The sequence below is a fragment of the Strongylocentrotus purpuratus genome, unplaced genomic scaffold (genome assembly GCF_000002235.5).
Source record: "Strongylocentrotus purpuratus isolate Spur 01 unplaced genomic scaffold, Spur_5.0 spur5_scaffold_21, whole genome shotgun sequence".
Lineage (NCBI taxonomy): Eukaryota > Metazoa > Echinodermata > Echinoidea > Camarodonta > Strongylocentrotidae > Strongylocentrotus > Strongylocentrotus purpuratus.
This window is the reverse complement of record NW_022145607.1, coordinates 444402-462385: the sequence shown is the minus strand read 5'-3', so window position 1 is coordinate 462385 and position 17984 is coordinate 444402. Positions and strand designations below refer to the sequence as shown.

Below are 17984 nucleotides of genomic sequence, written 5' to 3'. Positions count from 1 at the left end.
GATTCAAATATCACATGTTACTTATATCTCTTTTTATTTATACAGATCTCATACAACAGGCTGCCATATGATCCGGTGGTCACGTGAGTAAATCTCTCCATCATGCTTAAACTAAAACAATCAGCTTGTCATTTTATTGTAAAAGGGATAATAGTCTGAAGATGATTGAATTTAATTTATTGATAGCTTCAGGAACATGAGAGAAGACTGAATTGGGGTAGAAGTGAAAAAAGATTTACGAGCTCTCTCATTCTTTTAATTCCAATGTGGAACAATTTCTCTTAAAATAGCCCAATATCCTTGATTTTACAAGGCTTGATTAACAACTGTTAACTTGAAATCATTGTAATGCAGCTTTTAGACAGGGTCAGGGATTCTGTTAAAGGTAAAGACCAGTATTGGAAATGCCCCAATTTCAAAAAATGAAATGGAAGCTCTTTATTACCAATCATGTGAAAGAATATGTTTTGAATAATACATGATAATAAAAAAATTGCCGGGAAACCGCCTACTAATTGATATATTTGGTAAATTAGTTTATCTATTGGACTGTGAGAGATAAACGCACGTGTCGTGCACGTGTGCGTAGTCCCATATACATCTTTCTGTGTACAGTGCTTGTAACTTTACGAAGACTGGGCCAAATTTCTTATCAGTTTGATGATTCCAGAACCTTGCAGTACACATATATGCTAGATGATCAACCTTTTCTGATCGATTCCACAACGTTTCTTTCACAATGCAATCGCATGACCATAACTAGTCTTTATCTTTAATGTAGATATTGAGAGAATGTGGGTGTTTTGGGGTCAAAACTTGTATAATATTCTATAAAAACTACATGTACATGTAATAGAAAGGTTGTGATTCATGAAATTACATTTAATAATCATATAATCTACCTACTGGTATAACTTTACTATGACTTTTTTCTGTTTATACAGTGCGTCCCAGAAAAAACGAAACCGAGAAGTATCGATGTTTTATCATATCTTAATCACAACCATAATTAATGAATGATACATATTTGGAAAGCTTAGAGTCTCCTCTTTCAGTTGATGCTACTCAGAAGATGCATATTTCACGCATGAGTGATTTAAAGCAATTTGAAGGAAGGAAGGAAACCAAAAAGACATTTGGCGGGCGGTATCTGAATTTCGAAGAAAAATTCACATTTCTAGAAAGTTGAGTTTCTGCCCTTTCATATGACACCTCAATCAGGAAGAATTAGCGAAAAATAACAAAGTTCTGTTTGTTTAAAGTAGCCCTTACATTTTCATAATTTTAATAAACGAATTCGTTTTCACTGGTTGCCTGCCGTAGCAAAAAGCAGATTTGACAAAAGACTTAACTCTGTTTTGTTGACAATCAGCCATGCATGAAGACTCTCGTCTACGGCTGATTGTCAACGAAACGGAGTTAAGTCTTTTGTTAATTTCGTTTATTGATACGGCAGGCAGCCAGTGAAAACGAATTCGTTTAATAAAATTATGAAAATGCAAGCACTACTTTAAACAAACAGAACTTTGTCATTCCTGGCTCATTTTTCCTGATTGAGGTGTCATATGAAAGGGCAGAAACTCAACTTTCTAGAAATGTGATTTTTTCTTCGAAATTCAGATACTTCCTTCAAATTGCTTTTAATCACTCATGCGTGAAATATGCATCATCTGAGTAGCATCACATGAGAGAGGAGACCCTAAGCTTTCCAAATATGTATCATTCATTAATTATAGTTATGATTAAGTTATGATAGAACATCGATACTTCTCGGTTTCGTTTTTTCTGGGACGCACTGTATAAACAGAAAATGTACAGTATGTCAAAAGTATTGAATTGAAATTTGATTTCAATTATGTCTTATCTTTCACAGCGTCTGAATCGTGAGCTTTTCCAGTCTTTCCTCTCGTCATCTCCAGTCTTCTTCTTCGCCACTACACCTTCATCTACAGACATCTTCGCCATCTACACAGACATCTACATATCCAGTCATCATAGTCGCCATCACCAACATCACCATCAACATAGAACTACTTCATCTCAGCATTCATCATTATTATGTAAGCTTACGTTTCATTCTATTTGATAATGTTGTTTATTCATGGTGTTTCCCACAGATTTTTTTAGTTCTTTTACACTATGACCTCTTGGCCGTAGCGTCCGGACCGTGCTCTAGCCTCCTTCATATTCACTGTTATGATTTTTTTGGTATAACTTGGCATGGGTCAAGTGTCTTCTTAGGGGCCAGTATTCCATATTCATGCATATTTATATATATGCATCTCTGATACTACATGGTGCACGTTTATGTACAGTGTATCTCTTTTTTATTGAAGAGAGAACTTTTTCATATTTAGCAAAGTGTACATTAGGTTAAAAAAAAATATTTTCCAATATCCTATAGTTCACTTTTTGCTTGTTATACTTCATTAATCATTATATACACTCACACATTTTTTTTCTCTTGCAATGTTAACTGTTCCCATCATTTGTTTAACAGTATATATTGTATGTATATATCATTATTTCACATCCTTTTTGTGATGACTGAATGAGTATTTATTGAAATGTTGTCTTTATAAAAAAAAAAGTATATGTGCAAGACCTCATTTCAATAAACGTTGTGATGGAATACTGGCCCTATCTGTGGGAAACACCATGGATAGCCTTTCACTGATTTATTATTATTATACATTGTGGGATATTAACAGAAAATACAAAAAAATATCAAAATAAAAGAAATGTAAAAAAAAATGGGAGCTTACAGTGATGGGATAAAGCATGGACATGTCTACTGCTGGGTTTTGTTTAACTTTTTTTTGTGTTACTTTAACTGACTCACACATTGTAATGGAAACTTAATTTTTATATCCCATGATTTGTTTAACTTTAATCATTAGAAACATATCGTTTTACACTTTTTTGGTGAAATGAATATGGGCAAAGTGACTATACTTTAATTTTTTTTCTAGAGAGCCTCATGCTTTAAATTCTTTTTCCCCTTTTGCATAATACATGTGGATTCACAAGTGCAGCCATTATTGGCTACCCAATGGGCCCTTTTCTTTTCTTTATAATGAATACATACATTCATACATACACCTGTACATACATACATACATATTGGTATTTATATAGTGCCTTTACAAGAACATGATTCTTATATTCCTCCCATAACTTTTCTTTTCTTTATAATGAATACATACTGTACATTCATACATACACCTGTACATACATACATATTGGTATTTATATAGTGCCTTTACAAGAACATGATTCTTATATTCCTCCCATAACCTCTCCCTAACCACACTCTCCTGCTCCTCCCATACCAGACCCCCCTCCCCCTTCATCCCTTCCAATCGTATGGCACACCTCCTCGTTCCCTCTCTCACCCCTATCCTATCTAGAGACCAAGGGGTCACACATGTCTTTGCTGGTAGAAGGATTGCACAAACCCATCTCTTCCTCATGTTTCTGCTCCTCCAAGGTTGTCTCTTCCATGGTGTGATCCATGTGATGATGATGCAGAAAGAAGTCTGTGTTTGAAGTCACCAACTACTCTTCTGGGTCCTACCTGACACCTGAACTGTGATGATTCACGCAACAGGTTGGCACTGGGTAGATGATAAGCAGGTTCTTAGAGTCAACGGGAGGTAAGGAAGTCATACTTTTATGTAGCATTAATGCCTGCAAATGCAATGTCATTTTCTCTATCAGTGGTACAAAAAAAAAATTATTTGGGATTTATATATTACACATTGGACACGATTGGAAGAGAGTTAAAACAGGAGGGTTTAATGGGATCACATTTCCTCTATCAATTGAACAAAATTATAAGAAATATTTAGAATATATAGATTACACATTGGACACAGTTTAGCAGGATTAGTAAAACATGATGGGTAAGATAGGAGGGGGTTGAAGTTCTTACCTATTTTCCAGACTAGTTATAATGACAAAGGTCAGACCATTTCATTTCATGTCATGTCATTCCTACATTTCATTTCTACATTTCATTCCTACATTTCTTGATATAATTGTAATTCAACATTCTATATTCTAACAATGCAATTTGTATATAGGCAGAAACTAAACCTAAGAAAATAAGCAAAACGGGATAAAATGATAATAAAGTCCATGATCAATATAAATATCCCAAACAAGGGCAGATTGATCCAAATTCCCTACTGGTTCCTCCATTCCACAGAGGATTTTTAATTGGTTTCAGAGTGTCTAAGTCACTATGTGGAAGGAATCCAAATCATAGAGGGCATTACATGTGTACCCTTGATTCAAAATGCAGAGAGTCATGGAAAAAGTCATGGACAAAGTCATGTACAAATTCATGAGAAAGGCTCCTTCGTGTACTGGCCCTCCGTTTGACCTCCCATCCCGGAGCGGTGGGAACTGTAGCCCAGATTGGCATGAAAGCAATTGCTTTATGCAGTCTGGTTTGCACAAAGATGTAGCATTTTCATATTCAGCTATCCTCCAAGTTTTGCCACACCTCCTTTATAAGATGTAACATATACATGTAGAACATCTTAGAAGAGTTCACCATCATTTTTTTTACTCTTGATGAAAGAGGGATGATGAATTTGACTGTATTGATATACATGTATAAATCTTTATCAAGAATTATCATTATTATTGGTACCAGTTGTCATGGTAATCTTGGCTACCTCATCAGTTCAGGGCAATTCATGCTTGAGTATTTGATGCCAAGCGGTGATGGAGTATATCAGAATCATATCAGAAGTATGGCTGTCATTTAGTTGCACCTTGTAAATCACGTCTGACGTCATGTCTGAACTTTCAGTTTACCCTGAGCTGGTATAATAATACTACAGCATTTGTTATGCGCCATCAATCTAGTAAACTATTCTAAGGCACAGAGGGAGACTATTACCCTGGCTTTAGCACGGCTGCCATTACAACGCTCTAGCATTTCAAGGAATTAATTCCTTCCAGGTACCCATTTACATCACATGGGCTGAGTGTGGCAAATGTAGATCAATGTCTTGCCAAAGGACATTGTTGTACATGATGTTTAGTGGTCATTGATACCAACAATCTGTAATGCATGTATGCTAGGAGACCAGTCTGAAACCACTGCCTTTTCTATTGCAATGATTTATGCCAACAGAAATGGCATTTAATAGATAGAACTCCCACTTTTTCTTCCTCTATCAAAAGCATCCACATTGCAATTTTTTGAATATTAATTTCAATTTGTTCATAATGCTTGACTGAAATATATATGTTATTCTGACAAAAGCTTCAAAATAGGATGGGTCATATATGCTTGATATGTTCCCCCAAGGAGGCGAGTTGGCTCAGTCGGTACAGTGTCTGCCTGTCGAACCAAAGATCTTGGGTTCAAATCCAACCCAGGCGGATGACTGAAGCCTGCATTGTGTGTTAACGTGCCCCTCCCATTGTTGCTGTGTTAAGTGGAAAACACTCTGTCCCTCAGATAGGACGTTAAATGGAGCCCCTGTGTAGAGGAGAATCACCACCTTTGCACGTTAAGAACCCACTGCACTATTCGTATAAGAGTAGGGGAAAACCCCGGTGTAGTGATCCACTTGCACACCCCCGATCGGTTATACTGGGAGGAGAGATCCGAGGGTTACAGTGATTCAGTTCGCTTTTCGCCTCCCAGGCACAGGTGACGCAAAATACTTAATGATAATAATAATAATAAATGGGAGCTATTAGAAGCACAGTAATTTCTTCTTGTCATTTTTTAATCACATTAATGTGACTGACTCTCCTGCCACATCATTCCAACTTCATTGTGATGAATATTATGTATGATACGTACATCGACCGTCATTGTCATCTAGGTCAGCATTTTTACAGCTCCTACTGTTTTTGCAAAAACAAAACTTTCTTGTCTTTGTCTAGTCTCTGAAGTAAAACAGGAGTTTTAGAAGACAGTGCAATTATGCATTGTCTGAGAGATTATTTGACCTCTGATTCACATAATACTCCCATGTTCTTGACTCACAGCTATTTCACTCAGGAATATTCTCAGGTTTTTTTCTCATTCAGACTTTGCTGATTTTTGTGGGAAAATTCCTTGATGTTCTCTGGAAGGACAATTTTCTGATTAGTTTCAAGGATAAATTATTTGAATTCTTAACACATTTTTATGAATAATGACAGTTAGGACCAGCGTACCCTGTAACCTTTCATCTGTATGACTAGACAATCTTATGACTGGTAGGGCATAACCCCAAATTGAGGTTAATGTTTACTTTGCTGATTAAGAATCAGATCTTAATATCCAAATGATGTTGATTAAGAGCTAGGTCCCATATTGTTTCAGGAAAAAACTTCTTTCTGGAATTTGAGAGGTGATGATTATAAGCATCTTTCTGAGGTTTCAAAGATGCTATATAGAATGCTTCATCAATTTGGATGAGGTTGCCTGTTCAAAGCAAACATGGCCGCATGCCTGCATGCCAGAAACACCTTCATGCCAGAAACACCTTCCTGCAAAGCTACATAGATTAAGTGTTTTACCCCAATCAAGTTTGACTTGCAGAAAAGAATAAGGAATGGTCATTGACATTACAGTACTTCCAAATTTGGCTGTACAGCATGCAACTGGCATGAGGTAATTTCACCCATGCCAAGTAGTAGCCAGCTATATGTGGACTACACCAAATGTAATGTTTTGCTTACCCCTCACCAGTGTGCGCATAATTTAGTTCAGTGGTGGTTATTTTACCTGACTGCTAAGAAAGCATAAATGCTTGTTAGTAAGCAACCAGAGGACTGACGGCTTTAGGTCCACTCCGAGGGACCTGGTAATGAGGGTTAATGCCTTACCAATACCAGAGGGCACTTTAGCGCATCAAATTGATTTTGAACCCGGGTCACCAGATTACGAGACCATGCACTGCTCGGCCCAACAGAGCTATCGCGCCTCCTCATAAACAGCAATGATGATAATAATTATAAGATGGAATATTTTAATAGCACTAGCTCTTTAACATACATGGAGCTCCTTTCTGTCATGCATATCAAACACTCCCGAGGGAGCAGAGATGGTGCATACATTGTGTAGTGCACAATAATAGTGATTGTGTTGTGCTATTATATCTACAGAAAGTGCTATAATTGATATACATATTTATTTTTATCAACAAAAATTTGAAACAAAATTGGAACAATAGTCACTAGAGTTAGAAATAGATCAATGTTCCCTTCTTGGAGGTATTCATTTAGAAGATCATGTTGTTGTTGTGTTTTTTTTTTGGGGGGGGGGGGCTGGGTGGGGTCTGATTTCAGTTTATAATATATTTTCATTTCCATCTAGGTTATTTCCATCCATCCTTTCATCTTTTCTCTCTTATATATGCTAATCTTTTTCTTCAAATAGTAGATATTCCCAACCATACAAGTATTTTCTCAGACATAGCATTAAAGTAATTTGTATATATCCAAACACAATTCTCCCAAGGTTTTAGTAATCAGACTTGTCAAACATGTGATGGGTTTGTGTTATGGAAGGGGGTAACTGGGGGACTGGGGTAACAAGGGGGTGACATGGAGTAACGTGGGGGGTAACAGGGGGTATTTGGGTAACATGGGGGTAACAGGGTGATTGGGGTAACATGGGGGTAACAGGGGGATTGGAGTAACATGGGGGTAACAGGGGCATTGGGGGTAACATGGGGATTGGTTGTAACATAGGAGTAACATGGGGGTAACAGGGGGATTGGGGTAACATGGGGGTAACAGGGGCATTGGGGGTAACATGGGGATTGGTTGTAACATAGGAGTAACATGGGGGTAACAGGGGGATTGAGGGCTAGGGTATTGAGGTTACACAGGGGTATTGGGGGTAAAATGTGGTATTGGGGGGTAAAAACGGTATTGGGGGTAACACGGGGGTAGCAGGGGTAACATGGGGGTAACAGGGGGTTTTGGGTGTTACACGGGGGTATGGAAACATTTTGGTTATTTTAGGGAAAGAGAAAATGGTGCATTGATGGCAATTAAATGCTAATGAAAGATGACTGTCCATCCTAGTTGGCTCTTTGAAACCTGCATCATCTATTCAGTGTCTAACTTGTTGTTTGAGTCTGATCAGTTTAGATGTCAAGCAGGATTCAGGAGAGATGTTGATGGATTCAAGCAGAGACTTCTGACTGCATCATTGGATCATGGATCACTCTTATGGGAGAGGCATTCCTAGGGGACAGAACATTAGGAACAGATGGGTGAGTGCAATCTAACTACCAGTATGAGAGATGTATGTCATTTTAGCCTCTTGATAGGAACCCCATCTTTCCAACTTCATCATTTGTTACACCCCTCCCTCAAGATTAGAATAGCCATTTTTCAATCTCCTCTATTTGAAATTAAAAAAAACTATTTTATAAACAACAGCATTAAAAAGCCTCCTCCTCCATAGAGGCCTTCCGGAGACTCCTCCCTCCTCCTCCTCCTCAGCCTTCCGGAGACTCCTCCTCCTCCTCCTCGGCCTTCCGGAGACTCTTCCTCCTCCTCCTCGGCCTTCCGGAGACTCCTCCTCCTCCTGGCCTTCCGGAGACTCCTCCTCCTCCTCCTCGGCCTTCCGGAGACTCCTCCTCCTCCTCCTCGGCCTTCCAGAGACTCCTCCTCCTCCTCGGCCTTCTGGAGACTCCTCCTCCTCCTCCTCGGCCTTCCGGAGACTCCTCCACCTCCCCTCGGCCTTCCAGAGACTCCTCCTCCTCCTCCTCGGCCTTCTGGAGACTCCTTCTCCTCCTCCTCGGCCTTCTGGAGACTCCTCCTCTTCCCGGCCTTCCGGAGACTCCTCCTCCTCCTCCTCGGCCTTCCGGAGACTCCTCCTCCTCCTCCTCGGCCTTCCGGAGACTCCTCCACCTCCTCCTCGGCCTTCCGGAGACTCCTCCACCTCCTCCTCAGCCTTCCGGAGACTCCTCCTCCTCCTCCTTGGCCTTCCGGAGACTACAGCTCCTCCTCGGCCTTCCGGAGACCCCTTCTCCTCCTCCTCCTCGGCCTTCCGGAGACTCCTCCTCCTCCTCGGTCTTCCGGAGACTCCTCCTTCTCCTCCTCGGCCTTCCGGAGACTTCTCCTCCTCGGCCTTCCGGAGACTCCTCCTCCTCCTATTCGGCCTTCCGGAGACTCCTCCTCCTCCTCGGCCTTCCGGAGACTCCTCCTCCTCCTCCTCCTCGGTCTTCCGGAGACTCCTCCTCCTCCTCCTCGGCCTTCCAGAGACTCCTCGTCCTCCTCCTCAGCCTTCCGGAGACTCCTCCTCCTCCGAGGCCTTCCGGAGACTCCTCCTCCTCCTCCTCGGCCTTCTGGAGCCTCCTCCGAGGCCTTCCGGAGCTTCCTCCTCCACTTCCGAGGCCTTCCGGTGCCTCCTCATCCTCCTCCCAGGCCTTACGGAGCCTCCTCCTCCTCCTCCTCCTCCCAGGCCCTTCAGAGCCTCCTCCTCCTCCTTGGAGGCCTTCAGGAGCCTCCTCCTCCTCCGAGGAGGAGGCCTAACAGAGCCTCTTCCTCCTCCTCCTCGGAGGCCTGGCAGGGTCTCCTCCTCCTCTGAGGCCTTACAGAGTCTCCTCCTCCTCCTTCGAGGACTAACAGAGCTTCCTCCTCCTCCTCCGAGGCCTTCCAGAGCCTCCTCCTCCTCCGAGGCCTTACAGAGTCTCCTCCTCCTCCTTCGAGGCCTTACAGAGCCTCCTCCTCCTCCGAGGCATTACAGAGCCTCCTCCTCCTCCTCCGAGGCCTTGCAGAGTCTCCTCCTCCTTTGAGGCCTTACAGAGTCTCCTCCTCCTCCTTAGAGGACTAACAGAGCCGCCTCCTCCTCCTCCAAGGCCTTTCAGAGCCTCCTCCTCCTCCGAGGGCTTACAGAGTCTCCTCCTCCTCCTCCGAGGCCTTACAGAGCCTCCTCCTCCTACGAGGGCTTACAGAGTCTCCTCCTCCTCCTCCGACGAGGCCTTACAGAGCCTCCTCCTCCTCCGAGGCCTTACAGAGCCTCCTCCTCCTCCTCCGAGGCCTTTCAGAGCCTCCTTCTCCTCCGAGGCCTTCCAGAGCCTCCTCCTCTGAGGCCTTACAGAGCCTCCTCCTCCTCCGAAGCATTACAGAGCCTCCTCCTCCTCGGAGTCCTTGCAGAGTCTCCTCCTCCTTCGAGGCCTTACAGAGTCTCCTCCTCCTCCTTCGAGGACTAACAGAGCCTCCTCCTCCTCTTCCGAGGCCTTACAGAGCCTCCTCCTCCTTCGAGGTCTTACATAACCTCCTCCTCCTTCGGTGCATTACAAACCTCCAAGGCCAGAAGTAGGCTTTCACTCCTCTTGGAAGCCATGCCGCTTCTATGTCCTCGTTATGTAACCAACTCCTCTCCTCTTATCCCTGCAAGGTTCTCTTCCCATCCACCACCAATACAATCGCGGTGATATGCAATGTTACATATACATACATGTATATTTTTCTTCCACCAAAGAAATATTGCATGGCTATGAACCTTTTGAAAGGGCTTCAGTGCATTAACTTTGTTTTGAACTGAGGATCACCCTACTACTACCCTATTGACACTTCATTGTACACGTACTCCAAACCTTCCACTTGCAATTACGTAAACAATTGCTGGGTTTTGCAATCCATTGTCCTTCTCCTTCATACATCTTTGAGAATAGCAAAATTATTCCAATACCATTGCTCACTCTTTCAACTATGCCATCGCTCCCCTATGTTTCTCGTCATTGCCCATTCCCAAACATTGCCATGGCAGCAAAGATTACTGATTCAATGTTTTGTTTTTCATCCACCGGCCTTCCGTGATAAAAGTTTTTATGAAAAGTTTCATGTTTCCTTCTTGCCAATGTTTACAATTGGAGTTTTCCAAATAGACTGATTGCAAAAAGCACCAGCTTGGTTGTGAATCAAGCATAGTCCAGTCCTAAAACCAGAGTTTTCTCCCTCCTCACTCTGCTGTTGTGAATCCTTGTAATGTCATTACATTAATCCTTCCTCAATCTCTTCATTCGTTGTTATCATTATTATTCTTATAATCTGTGAAATTGTATGGTGACAAGAAAATGTATACCTGTCTTTGCAATGATTTGTTCCCCTTCATCCCGGATTGTGTGATGCTTCTTCCACTATTTCCATTAACAGTCGGGGACTAAAGATTGTGTGGTGCATTTCTCTCCTCTTTGCATCAATCTAATCCAGGAATTTATAAACGCCAATATCTAGTTGCCTAATCAAAGGCACTGATGAGACTGAAAAACTACCAAAAATGTCTGTTCATGATTCTAACTGGGAAAGACAAAAAAGCAGTGACTATAATTGTAAGCAATCCGAAATAGGTATGTCTTTAGTTGTGTTCTAACAGTGAATAACCGGTGACAAGACCGAAGGATTTGGGAAGACCATTCCGCAATCTTGATGCAGAGGCAGTAAAAGATTGATCACCTAGAAGAGAGCATGTTCGTGGACTCTCAAGCAGGCATTTACCTGCATGATTGCAAATTAGTTTGAGGGTGATAAATAAGCAATGAGTCTGAAATGTACACAGGGGCATATCCATGCATCAACAATGGAGGAATATGTTGAAGAAAAAAATTGTGTGTGGCATTCCTCCTCTCTCTCTCTCTCTCTCTCTGTGCCAACAGTTGGGAAATAAAGATTGTGTGATGTATTCCTCCTCTCCCTGTACTAGTGGATAAATACAAACTGTGTAATATGCTCTCTTTCCATCTACATGGAAAGAATAATGATTGTATGATGCATTCCTCTGCTCTTTCCACTAACAATGGAGGAACAACAAATTTGTGATATGTTACTCTGCTCTTTACATCATCGGTGATGGAATAAAGATTATATGATGCATTACTACTCTTTCCATCAAGAGTATGGGAATATAAGTTGTACAATGCGTTCCTCTGCTCTTTCTGTCAACAATGGAGGAATATAAAATGTATGATGTGTTCCTCTGCCCTGTTAACAGTTGGGGAATAAAGATTGTGTTGTATGTTCCTCCACTCTTTCAGCAGAGAAAGAATAAAGATTTTGTGATGTGATCCCCCTTCACATAAAAAATGGGGGAAAAAAGATTGAGATATATTAGTTTGCTCTTTCCGCCAACAGTGGAGGGAGGAAAATTGTATGATGCGTTCCTCCTCTCTTCCCATCAACAGCGGAAGAATAATAATTTGTAATGTGTTCCTCCCCTCTTCCCATCATTATTATGATGCGTTCCACCCTTTTTCCCTTAACAAATGTTGGACGTACTAAAGATTGTGTGATGCGTTCTTCTGCTCTTCATGCAACAATGGAGGAATAAAGATTGTAATACATTCCCGTGCTCTTTCAATTAACAGTGAAGTAATATAATTTGTTTGATATGCTCCTCCACTCCTTCATCAGTAGCGGAATGAAAACTGTATGATGCGTTCTTCCCTGCTTTCATTCAACAGCGGAGTGGAAGAAAATGTTGTGATGTGTCCCTCCCCTAGCCTCTTCCCATCAAAAGTGGAGATTGCTATTTCCGCAACAATTGAGAAATAAAAATTGTATGCTTGGATTCCTTCTCTCTTTGCATTAACAGTGGAGAAAGGAAAATTTTGTGATGCGTTCCGATGCTCTTCACATCAAAGGTGGGGAATAAAGATTGCGTGATGCGTTCCTTGCTCTTTTCATCTATGGAGGAGGAATACAAATAAAATTGTATAATAATAATAAAGTTTGTGTGATATGTTCCTCCTATCTTTCCATCAACAGGGTAAAGATAAAAAAAATTGTATGATGCATTCTTGGCCTCTTTGCATCAACAGTGGGGGATTTAAGATTTTGTGGTGCATTCGTCTGTTCTTTCCACCAACAATGGAGAAATAAAAATTGTATGATGCGCTTCTCCCATCTTAACCATCAACAGCTAGCAGAGGAATGAAAATTGTGTGATGCGTTCCTCTGCTCTATTAGCAACATTGGAGGAATACAATTTGTGTGATGCGTTCCTCTGCTCTTTCAGCAACATTGGAGGAATACAAATTGTGTGATCGTTCCTCTGCTCTTTCAGCAACATTGGAGGAATACAATTTGTGTGATGCGTTTCTCTGCTCTTTCAGCAACATTGGAGGAATAAAAATTGGATGAAGCGTTAGTCTTTCCATTAACAGTGGAGAAATAAAAATTATGTGATATATTCCTCTGCTCTTTTCGCAACATTGGAGGAATAAAATTTGTGTGATGCGTTCCTCTGCTCTTTCAGCAACATTGGAGGAATAAAAATTGGATAAAGCGTTAGTCTTTCCATTAACATTGGAGAAATACAAATTGTGTGATATATTCCTCTGCTCTTTTCGCAACATTGGAGGAATAAAAATTGTGTGATGCGTTCCTCTGCTCTTTCAGCAACATTGAAAGGAATAAAAATTGTGTGATGCATTCCTCTGCTCTTTCAGCAACATTGGAGGAATAAAATTTTGTGATGCATTCCTCTGCTCTTTCAGCAACATTGGAGGAATAAAAATTGTTTGATGTGTTCCTCTACCCTGTTCACAGTGGGGGAATAAAGATTGTGTTGTATGTTTCTCCACTCTTTGAACAGAGAAAGAATAAAGATTATGTGATGCATTCTTCCCCCCTTCCATCAAAAAATGGGAGAATAAAGATTGTGAGATGCGTTCCTCTGCTCGTTCCGCAACACGTGAGGAATGAAAATTCAAATTGTGTGATGCATTCCTCTGCTTTTTCAGCCACAAAGGAGTTATAAAAATTGTATGATGTGTTTCTCTGCCCTGTTCACAGCGGGGGAATATAGATTGTGTTGTATGTTCCTCCACTCTTTGAGCAGAGAAAGAATAAAAAATTATGTGATGCATTCCTCCCCCGTCACATAAAAAAATGGGTGAATAAAAATTGTATGATGCGTTGGTCTACTCTTTTCACCAACGATAGAGGAATAAAAATTGTGTGATATATTCCTGCCTTCTTTCTCTCAACGGTTGAGGAAGTTAAATGTTGTGGTGCGTTCCTCCCCTCTTCCTAAATATAGATTGTGTGATGCATTCCTTGATCTGCTCTTTCTTCAACAATGGAGAAATAAAAATTGTATGCTTGGATTCCTTCTCTCTTTGCATTAACAGTGGAGAAAGGAAAATTTTGTGATGCGTTCCGATGCTCTTCACATCAAAGGTGGGGAATAAAGATTGTGTGATGCGTTCCTTGCTCTTTTCATCTACAGTGTAAAGATAAAACAAAAATCTCTACTGAAAGTGTAAAGATAAAAAAAAATTGTATGATGCATTCTTGGCCTCTTTGCATCAACAGTGGGGGATTTAAGCTTTTGTGATGCATTCGTCTGTTCTTTCCACCCACAAATGAGGAATAAAAATTGTATGATGCGCTTCTCCCATCTTTCCATCAACATTGGAGGAATAAAAATTACATGATGCGTTCCTCTGCTCTTTCAACAACATTGGAGGAATAAAAATTGTTTGATGTGTTCCTCTACCCTGTTCACAGTGGGGGAATAAAGATTGTGTTGTATGTTTCTCCACTCTTTGAGCAGAGAAAGAATAAAGATTATGTGATGCATTCTTCCCCCCTTCCAACAAAAATTGGGAGAATAAAGATTGTGAGATGCGTTCCTCTGCTCGTTCCGCAACATGTAAGGAATGAAAATTCAAATTGTGTGATGCATTCCTCTGCTCTTTCAGCCACAAAGGAGTTATAAAAATTGTATGATGTGTTTCTCTGCCCTGTTCACAGTGGGGGAATAAAGATTGTGTTGTATGTTCCTCCAGTTTTTCAGCAGAGAAAGAATAAAGATTATATGATGCATTCCTCCCCCTTTACATAAAAAATGGAGGAAAAAAAATTGTATGATGCGTTCGTCTACCCGTCCACCACCAATGGAGAAATAAAAATTGTGTGATATATTCCTGCCCTCTTTCTATCAACGGTTGAGGAAGTAAAACGTTGTTGTGCTTTCCTCCCCTCTTCCTAAATATAGATTGTGTGATGCATTCCTTGATCTGCTCTTTCTGCAACAATGGAGAAATAACAAGTGTATGCTTGGATTCCTCCTCTCTTTGCATTAACAGTGGAGAAAGGAAAATTTTGTGATGAGTTCCAGTGCTCTTTACATCAAAAGTGGGGAATAAAGATTGTGTGATGCGTTCCTTGCTCTTTTCATCAACAGGGTAAAGATAAAAAAATTGTATGATGCATTCTTGGCCTCTTTGCATCGACAGTGGGGGCTTTAAGATTGTGTGTTGCATTCGTCTGTTCTTTCCACCAACAATGGAGGAATAAAAATTGTATGATGCGCTTCTCCCATCTTAACCATCAACAGCAGAGGAATGAGAATTGTGTGATGCGTTCCTCTGCTCTATTAGCAACATTGGAGGAATAAAAATTGGATGAAGCGTTAGTCTTTCCATCAACATTGGAGGAATACAAATTGTGTGATGCGTTCCTCTGCTCTTTCAGCAACATTGGAGGAATAAACATTGTGTGATGCGTTCCTCTGATCTACCTTTCAGCAACATTGGAGGAATAAAAATTGTTTGATGTGTTCCTCTGCTCTGTTCACAATGGTGGAATAAAGATTGTGATAGGCTCTAATTTCCATCAGCAGTGAGCTGATAAAGTTTTTGTGATGTTCTCCTCTTTCCATTATTATAGTGGGAAAAAGGTTATATGATATATTCTTCTGCCCTGTCCAACAACAGTAGTGAAGGAATGAAATTGTGTGATTCATTCCTTGGCTGCTCTTTCCACATAGTAAAGGAATGAAAATTGTGTGATGCATTCCTCCCCTCTTTCCATCAATAGTAGAGGAATACAAATTGTATGACGTATTCCTCCTTTATTTCTGTCGCAAGTGGGCAACGTTAGGAGCACAGATTGTATTACATGCCCTTAGTTCCCCTATTCATTCAACAATGGCTAGTGATTATGGGATACATTGTTTTTTGACCCCACTTCCCTTTCCCATTTCTGTCACAGGTGGGGAACAAATATTGTTGAGAATGTTCACCCCCTGTTGCCATCTATATGTTCTGTATGTTCCAAATATTTATACTCCTCAATCCTTCCTCTTTTAACTGCTCTCTATATGGCTGAATACTTGCAGTGATATGTTCTTGGCCCTCTTTATGCCTAGGTCATAAATTTGCACCTGACCCCATATGATTTTTCCCTACCCGGCAGCTTGCTTTGGATCTTATAGACTATACTGGATTCTTCCGATTTTCATTTCTACGGCATGTGTGGTCACATATTCTGCGGCCCCAAGGAGGTGCCCGGTGAACATTGGTCGAGTGAAAATGCAAGGCTCCCATAATGGTGCCGGCCAGATGCCGGCCAGTAAGCTTACAGGCTCCGTCCCATGAACAGATGCACCCCATGGCTCCCGGGGCCCAGCCAGGGTCTTCAAGGCGCCCGACTGGGTGCCGTGCGGTGCACTGAACTACGTGTCCTCTGACATCTTGCGTCTCCTGTATTGAAAGCTGCATTCTACATTAAGAATTGACAGAATAAAGCCTGAGGGGCCCACAGGCCCTTTTCGAGCCTTCTACGCCCTAACGGTCAGATTAAAACGCCAGGAGAATTGGGAGCAGCCAATTCAGCACCACAACACCCTTACGGCTGGTGAGAAATATTCTAGCACCATAGGAACTGTACGAGAGAAATTCCCAAAATGTCTGTTTTACTGACCATAAGGGCCCCGGATTTTATGTGTGAACGCCCCATAACCATGCTCGTGATGGAGAAATAAAGTCAAACTGCTCTCCATATGGTGGAATACTTGCAGTAATATTTCCTTCGCCCTCCTAACCAAGCTCTTGATGGAGAAATAAAGTCCTAGATATGTTTGTACTCCTCCTTCCTCTCCAAACTGCTCTTTATATGGTGGAATACTTGCAGTGATATGTCCTTTGCGCTTCTAACCAAGCTCTTGATGGAGAAATAAAGTCCTAGATATGTTTGTACTCCTCCTTCCTCTCCAAACTGCTCTTTATATGGTGGAATACTTGCAGTGATATGTCCTTTGCGCTTCTAACCAAGCTCTTGATGGAGAAATAAAGTCCTAGATATGTTTGTACTCCTCCTTCCTCTCCGAACCGATTCCTTATAATACATTGCTCATGTGATGTATATTTTTCTGATTCCTTACAATACATTCCTCATGTGATTTATATTTTTCCACTTCCTTACAATACATTGCGCATGTGATGTATATTTTTCCACTTCCTTACAATACATTCCTCATGTGATGTATATTTTTCCACTTCCTTACAATACATTGCGCATGTGATGTATATTTTTCCACTTCCTTACAATACATTGCTCATGTGATGTATATTTTTCCACTTCCTTATAATACATTGCGCATGTGATGTATATTTTTCTGATTCCTTAGAATACATTGCTCATGTGATGTATATTTTTCCACTTCATTATGATACATTGTTCATGTGATGTATATTTTTCCACTTCATTATGATACATTGTTCATGTGTTGTATTTGTTGCCACTTCCTCCACATCTTTTTTCCTACAATTCAAGTCACTTTGCCCCTCCTCTTTGATATTGTGTATACGTACATACCTACATACCTTACAATAAATATGTTGTTCCGTATCATACATTCCTCATGTGATGTATATTTTTCCAATACCTTATAATACAATAGTCATGTGATGTATATGTTTCCACTTCCTTATAATACATTGCTCATGTGATGTATATTTTCCACTTCCTTATAATACATTGTTCATGTGATGTATTTGTTGCCACTTCTTTATGATACATTGTTTTACGTGATGTATTTGTTGCCACTTCTTTATGATACCTTGTTCATGTGATGTATTTGTTGCCACTACTTTATGATACATTGTTTATGTGATGTATTTGTTGCCACTTCTTTATGATACATTGCTCACCTTACAATATTCCTGTGTAACACATTGCTCCTGAGATGTATGAAACTTTTATATTTGAAACTCAATCCT

The 17984-nt window shown here is 40.8% G+C and overlaps 1 long non-coding RNA gene across 2 annotated transcripts; it reads left to right on the top strand.

Moving 5' to 3' along the window:
* The first annotated feature begins 20 nt into the window (after positions 1–20).
* On the top strand, positions 21–16581 carry LOC105436796. 2 transcript variants are annotated; one of them, XR_004065933.1, is made up of 3 exons: positions 21–83; positions 1874–2060; positions 16180–16581. It is a non-coding gene; the product is annotated as an uncharacterized LOC105436796 (long non-coding RNA). The 2 variants fall into 2 exon arrangements; XR_004065932.1 differs by lacking the exon at positions 16180–16581 and adding an exon at positions 3491–4309.
* The last annotated feature ends 1403 nt before the right edge of the window (positions 16582–17984 follow it).